The sequence below is a fragment of the Etheostoma spectabile genome, unplaced genomic scaffold, assembly GCF_008692095.1.
Source record: "Etheostoma spectabile isolate EspeVRDwgs_2016 unplaced genomic scaffold, UIUC_Espe_1.0 scaffold172, whole genome shotgun sequence".
NCBI lineage: Eukaryota > Metazoa > Chordata > Actinopteri > Perciformes > Percidae > Etheostoma > Etheostoma spectabile.
In genome coordinates this window covers 801,021-807,661 of record NW_022605573.1, presented here as the reverse complement: position 1 = coordinate 807,661, position 6,641 = coordinate 801,021, and the positions used below count along the sequence as shown (strand labels likewise).

The following is a 6,641-nucleotide window of genomic DNA, read 5'->3' as shown; positions in this document are numbered from 1 at the left end:
CCCCCCCCCCCGGTCTCTTTCTCCCGTTTATCCTCCCGTATTGTTACGGTAGGGCCAAGCCAGCTATTGGTAGCCTATCTGAGAAATCCTTTTAGAAGAAGACAGGCTATGGACTCATCTGACTAACTATTTGGGAGAGGAAAACTTCCTCACATGGTACAACCCATGCAGAGGCTGCAGTGTAAGAATGTGACTAGCCTGCCAATGGGAAGGTTTGCTGGTTCGATCCCTGGTCCTGCAGACCCATGTCGAATGAATGTTTGTCTGATGAGCAGGTCAAAAAAATATCCTCAATAACGCCCCCCACCAGGAACTTTCCTGATCACCCCCCCAGGCCTATCTGCAGGGATAATGGTTTAAACCCATATGGATGGCAGGGTCAGCCTCTGTAACTATTGGTTGGATAGATGAAATTATGTACAGATATTAATTAGAAACCTGAAGACAGAGCAAATATGTTTAAATAAGAGCAAAGTCAACGTGTTCACATGCACTTAAGTGATATATTTTTAATCTGCAGTAAAAGGAGGACAGGCAGACAGGAAGAGGATTGTGACTGAATTTAAAAAATAGTCTAATGTCCAACAGTGGAAACTGTTCTCCTTCAGACTGGTAGAGGCTACATTGTGTGGGTGCTGTTTTAGTGCATTGTCAGCACATAGCATACAGTTTGTTTGTGTGTCAATTAATTGGTCTATGTGTTCACAGTGCAATAGTTATTTATATATTTATTTATTCACGTACATATGTGTCAAGTATGATGATATATACTATATCTATGAAGGTAAAATAACTGTTTTTGGAAAAGTGCTTTTAATGCTAGCACCCTGTGTTACTTTGTAGATATTTACAATACATTTGGCAATTGTAGCAATGGTGTTGGACACATGTGTCTAACATTTCGATGGAGCATATTTTGAGATCTGGTTATGGGCTAGTTTTATTGGCCATTGGGCTGTTTTTTTTTATCCAGACCCAGTAACTCAGTCTCTACCTCGATTACAAAAAATAGGTTTGCCGTTTATTCGACATATAAGAAACCAGATTACTGAAGACCGACTGTATAGACTGTAAACCAAACACATTGCCTTATTAATCTCCTCCCAGTGTGAAAGAGGTTAATAATCCCTTCCATGTAGCTCAGTTCATAATTTGAAATAAGTGTAAAATTGGTCCTGATCCTGAGACAAATTGATGGCTGGAATATGAATTTAGCTAAACTGATCGGCTGAAAATATATCCCCTAATTAGCATCAGCCAATTAATAGCCTGACTAAGTCCTTCTGAGCCAATAGTCTTGTACAAGGCCACAGATGAACGTATCATCAATCAAACACACACACACGAGGTGCTACTTTGTTTTAATGAGCCTTTCTTTATTAAATCAAATAGTTCAATAAACACTCAGGGTCTTGTTTGCTCTGAGAGAGGGAAAGCAAAAGAGAGAGGGGGGGGGGGGGGGGGATGCTGCCTTAAAAAAACAGAACAGCGCCCCATTCATCATTACGGGAGTGCCGCCTTAAAGTTGTGCAGCATCCATCAGCCTATCAGCAGCCGCCTAATGAGCATCAAGCCACTTCATCAGCTTCAACACAATCTGCCCTCTCATTCATCTCAGAGCGGGAGGCCTGTCTGTTAATGCCAGCTCTGATATACACCACACACCTAATAACACACACACACACACACACACACACACACACACCTTTACATACACAAAAACCTTAAACTGACAGTTAATCATGAACCAACAAGTCGTCCAAAACAAATGACAACATGGGTCATTTATTCCTACCCTCGCAGTTTTAAAGATGTCGTTAGTCCAGCTTCTCTTAAAGTAGGCTACACATGCAGCCTCTGCATGGGTTGTACCATGTGAGGGAGTTCTCCCCTCCCAAATAGAGTTGGTTGGGTCCATATCCTGTCTTTTCCAAAACGTTTTCTCAGATAGCTGGGCCGGCCCTACCGTTCACGTCATGGAGGATGAGCGGGAGGAAGAGGCTCGGGGGGGGGGGGGGGGGGGGGGAGAGGCATTACCGATGTATTTCAACCTCACACCAGTTTGTGAAAAGGTCTTGTTATTTTGATTTATTGATTTGTGCACAGGTCATGCTTTTCTCGTTTATTTTTCGTACAGCTTACGATTTTTTTGAACGTGACCATTTCACGAACTGCAACGACATTGGGCACAACAACGGGGAAAATAAACGCCACACGCAGACAACAAGGGGACGGTTGGGGTTAGGAACAAAAGAACGGGGAAAGCCACTGCCCAAACATCCGTATTTTACGCGTCCGGAGGGAGAACGGGTTGGGCTGTAGATGCTGTTGGTGCCATTCGCAAAACTGTACTGGAAATTGAACTGTAAACATTAGTATAATATGTTTTTTTGTGGAACAGTGGGATACATTTTAAATACTTTCTTTCTTTCTTTCTTTCTGTCTTTCTTTCTTTCTTTCTTTCTTTCTTTCTCTCTGCTTTTTTCAATATATCAACCTATCCTTGTGAAAATTTCCAAAGCCCCACTGAGGGATGTTATTACTGCCAATACCCCAAACTCTATTGATAAAACATGCTGTAAAGATAAACATCAACTCTGGCATCGCTACAGTACATATAAGTGTGCATTAGCTCTATTGCTAACATTTGGCATGTTAGTGGTTAACACGGGTATAAATTGGCTTCACTCCTGGAATGGTTCCTGTTCTGGTCCATTCATAACCCTGGTACTTCCTCAGCGTGTGTGTCTGTGTGTGCTCATTATCGCCGTTGTCACAGGCGACATGAGAGGGGAGCAGAGAAGTCGTTCAAACCAACGGAGAGATTAATCCTCCTCGTGCCCTTACCTCCATTTCTCAACCCTTTTCTGTATCTGCTTCAGTCTCAGACCATTCTCTTTTATTGCCTCTCTCTCTCTCTCTCTCTCTCTCTCTCTCTCTCTCTATCACCCATTAGCCGTCTCTGAGGATCTTCGGGATGCTACAGATGAGAATTTACTGTTGTTGCCAAGCTGTCTGCCAAATGTCACCTGGCATCTATACTGCTTGGCTGTACATTACACGCATGCACACACACACACACACACACATACACACACACACACACACACACACACACACACACACACTTAACACACACTTAACAAGACCAGTGGGCTACTATGGTAACTCTGGGATTTGATGGTGTATGGTGCAGGATCATGGGTATGAGCGTGGAAGGAGTACTGCATCTCTTAAGTAAAGGTAAAAACAATCAGAGACATAGAAGTAGAAGTACCACAATGAAAAGCCTACTTAACTATAAGTAAAAAGTTAAATGTACTTTAAGTATTAACACTAAAAGTACTTGCATATTGATTTATTCTCAATATTCTAATAAAAAAAAGTAAATTAAAAAAGGAACTGTATTGGCTGGGGCATTTTAATGAACTTAGTGTTAGGTAAATGTAATTGTGCTTACCATCACCAGTAAACATTCTGACTTACAATTCTGGTTATCTATCAGGGATCTGCACGAAGCTCGACTTTGCATAATTTCCCACAGGACATTGAATGCTGCACACATTTATCTAGCAAGGAGGACCCGGAGTGTTTTTAAGATAAATATCTGGGTTGTATATTAACTCTGTGTAAACGGATGCTTCACATATGACAAAGCAGAGTATTGGGAGCAGCGGTAGTACCGGGGGTAGTGATGGCCGAATGAAGCTTCTTGAACCAGTGTCTTTATTTTCTGAACCCACTAGATGGCAATCTCTGTTCAACAAAGTGTTGAGGATACACTGAATTGCAACGCCTTAGGCCTTTATCTGAAAAACCAAGAGCTCCATGGGCTCAGAGAATAAAGACGCTGGTTCACGAAGCTTCATTTGGCCATCACTAGCGAAGGTACGCGCCTGGCCAATAAATGCTGTTGAAGGGCGGGTCTTGGCGTGGCCACAGTGGGATTCATAACATCACAAGCGGTACCGGAAGCTGGACGGACTGCCGCTTCCCTGCGGACTGCAAACTGTGACGTCGGGTTTATGTCAGGAAGACGTTTTGGCACAGGGAGGAAGAACTGATCAGAACATGTAACGGAAAAATGTTCATAAGTACAGTAATAAAGTATTTGTACTTAAATTCCACCACTGCGTATGAGTGTGGGGTGGGCAAGTTAAGGCAAAATTAGTGTTCAATAATAGCTAATTGCCAACACACAGGTTGGTGGTTTGATCCCTGGCCCTGCAGTCCCTTGTCGAAGTGTCCTTGGGCAAGACACTGAACCCAGAGTTGCCCCCGATGCTGCGCTATCAGATTGTAAATGTGTGTGAATGTGTATCTGATGAGCAGGTGGCACCTTGTACGGCAGCCTCGGCCACTGTGTGGGAATGTGTGTGAATGATGAATAGTTCCTGTATTACGTAAAAGTCCTTTGAGTAGTCGTTTAAACTAGAAAAGCGCTATATAAGAACATGTTAATTTATATTTACATTTCTTGCAGACAGCCATTTGTCTGCCATATTACTGTAAGCTTAGTGCTCTGAATGCATGGTACTCAAAGGCCAAACAAGTTCATGTATACCCTGCTTTAATCTTTGTTCTTAGGTCTCTTTCTTTTAATAATCAATGCTTTCTGCGATATCTCCAGGGTGGATTACATTTCTTTTTAAAGATCAAAAGCCTCTCCACTAGGTCTCTGCCTTAGTGAACCCAAATAACAAATGACAGCAACACAGATGCTTTTGACAGAGATAAATCAATGGTGTCTTTCTTCCCGAAAGGTAAAATAACAGGCCGACTGTGTCCCTGCAGCCCTAGATACATTCTGTCTGAATTGTCTGGAGTCACTTGGGTTTAATTTTCCCAGCTTCCCCCAGAGTTTGATGGGTTTCATGGCTGTGGGTTTTTCAAGAGCTGAACAAAAATTCAGTTTGACATCAGATGGCTGCCTTACTTGAATCCAGTGTGTAATTCACGTGTCATTGCAGAGACTCATCGAGGGTTTAGCAGCTAAGTGAGCCTTAAATCAAGGGACGGCAGCTGGATTCTTGCAAGAGATTAACAGTGATCGCTGTCTAAGTCACACTTAATTTTAAATGCCAATAAGACCAGAGGAATGTCCATAGATTTTAGAAAGTCACAGCAATCCGACGACACTGTCATCAATGGGGAAACTATTCAGGTTGTTCCAAACTACAAATACCTTGGCACTGTACTGGACAACAAGCTCAAATGAGACTCAATGACTGATCTTTTGCAAACTAAGACATAGAAAAGAATATATTTTTTTAGAGAAACTGGTGGTTTTTTGATGATTTATACTGCTTTTATTGTGTTTTAACATGCGGTATTACCTGCTGGTTCGGAAATGCCACAAAGTCACGGGAAAAGACAATTAGAAAAGGAGTTTAAACTGCCAGCAAGCTACTTCGGATAACACTACCGAGCATTGAACACATTTTCAAAAAGGCTAGTAACATTGTATGTCATTACCCCTCTTTCCCCCCTCCCCCCTGGCAGCATCCCATTTTAAACTACTGCCATCTACGCCTTCTGACCAACAACAATAAAAGCCTTAAATCATTCAAAATAAGCTAGATGTCCAGCCGGCCTGGTCATACCTAAGGCTCTATGGTGTAGTGTATTGTAATGTGTGATGTATGTTATGTCTGTTTGTCTACAGTTGGTCAAGATGCTCTTGATGGTGCAATGGTAGAAGTTCACCAGGATGTCTGAGGAGTGGTGATGTTTCTTCATAGTCCTTAGGAAAAAGAAGCGCCGGTGAACCTTCTTGACCATTCTGGACCAGTTAGTCGTCCAGTTGAGGTCCTGTGAGATGTGGATCTTCAGGAATTTGAAACTGTTCGCACTCTCCACCGCCACACCGTTTATATGGATGGGTGGATGAGTTCAGAATTCCTCCTGAAGTAAGATAAGATAAGCTCCCTGGTCTTATTGGTGTTAAGGAGCAGGTTGTTGTTATCACACCACGCAGCCAGGCGATCCACCTCCTCCCAATGGGCCGACTCGTCGTTGTCCGTGATGGGGCCAATCGCTGTGGTATCGTCTGCAAACTTAATGATGGGGCTTGAGCCGAGTCTTGGTCTGCAGGCGCAAGTGAAGAGGGAGTAGAGGAACGGACTCATCACACAACCCTGTGGTACGCCCGTATTTAGGGTGAGGGTGGAGGAGCAATGGTGGTCCAAATGAACATGTTGGGGCCTGTTGGTCAGAAAGTCCAATAACTAGTTGCAGATAGAAGCACTGGTGCCAGGATCTGTGAGTTTGGTGATTAATTTAGAGGGAATGACTGAACTGAAGTCTATTAACAGCATTCTGGCATGTGTGTTATTTTGGTCCAGGTTTGAGAGGACAGACTGCAGCTCTACAGAGACTGCATCCTCTGTGCTCCTATTCTTGTCCTTGCGGTAGGCAAATTGGTGTGGGTCCAAGGTGGGGGGACGACAGCATTTGAGATGTGCCAGAACCAGCGGCTCTAAGCACTTTGAGATGACGGGGGTGAGAGCTACTGGGCGGTACTCATTGAGACAACTTGGAGTAGAGTGTTTTAGCACGGGCACAATGGAGGTGGATTTCAAGCAGGTCGGCACAACAACACGGGCTAAGGACGCGTGGAATAAGTCTGTCAGTTTTGTGGA

General features: G+C 43.4%; 1 long non-coding RNA gene across 1 annotated transcript in view; it reads left to right on the top strand.

Annotated features, from left to right (window-relative positions):
- The window catches only part of LOC116685726 (uncharacterized), a 15,212-nt gene that overhangs the window by 7,450 nt on the left and 1,121 nt on the right, over positions 1 to 6,641 (top strand). The window contains exon 3 of the long non-coding RNA XR_004331032.1: positions 6,081 to 6,085. This is a non-coding gene — a long non-coding RNA (uncharacterized LOC116685726). The remainder of the gene's footprint in view (positions 1 to 6,080; positions 6,086 to 6,641) is intronic.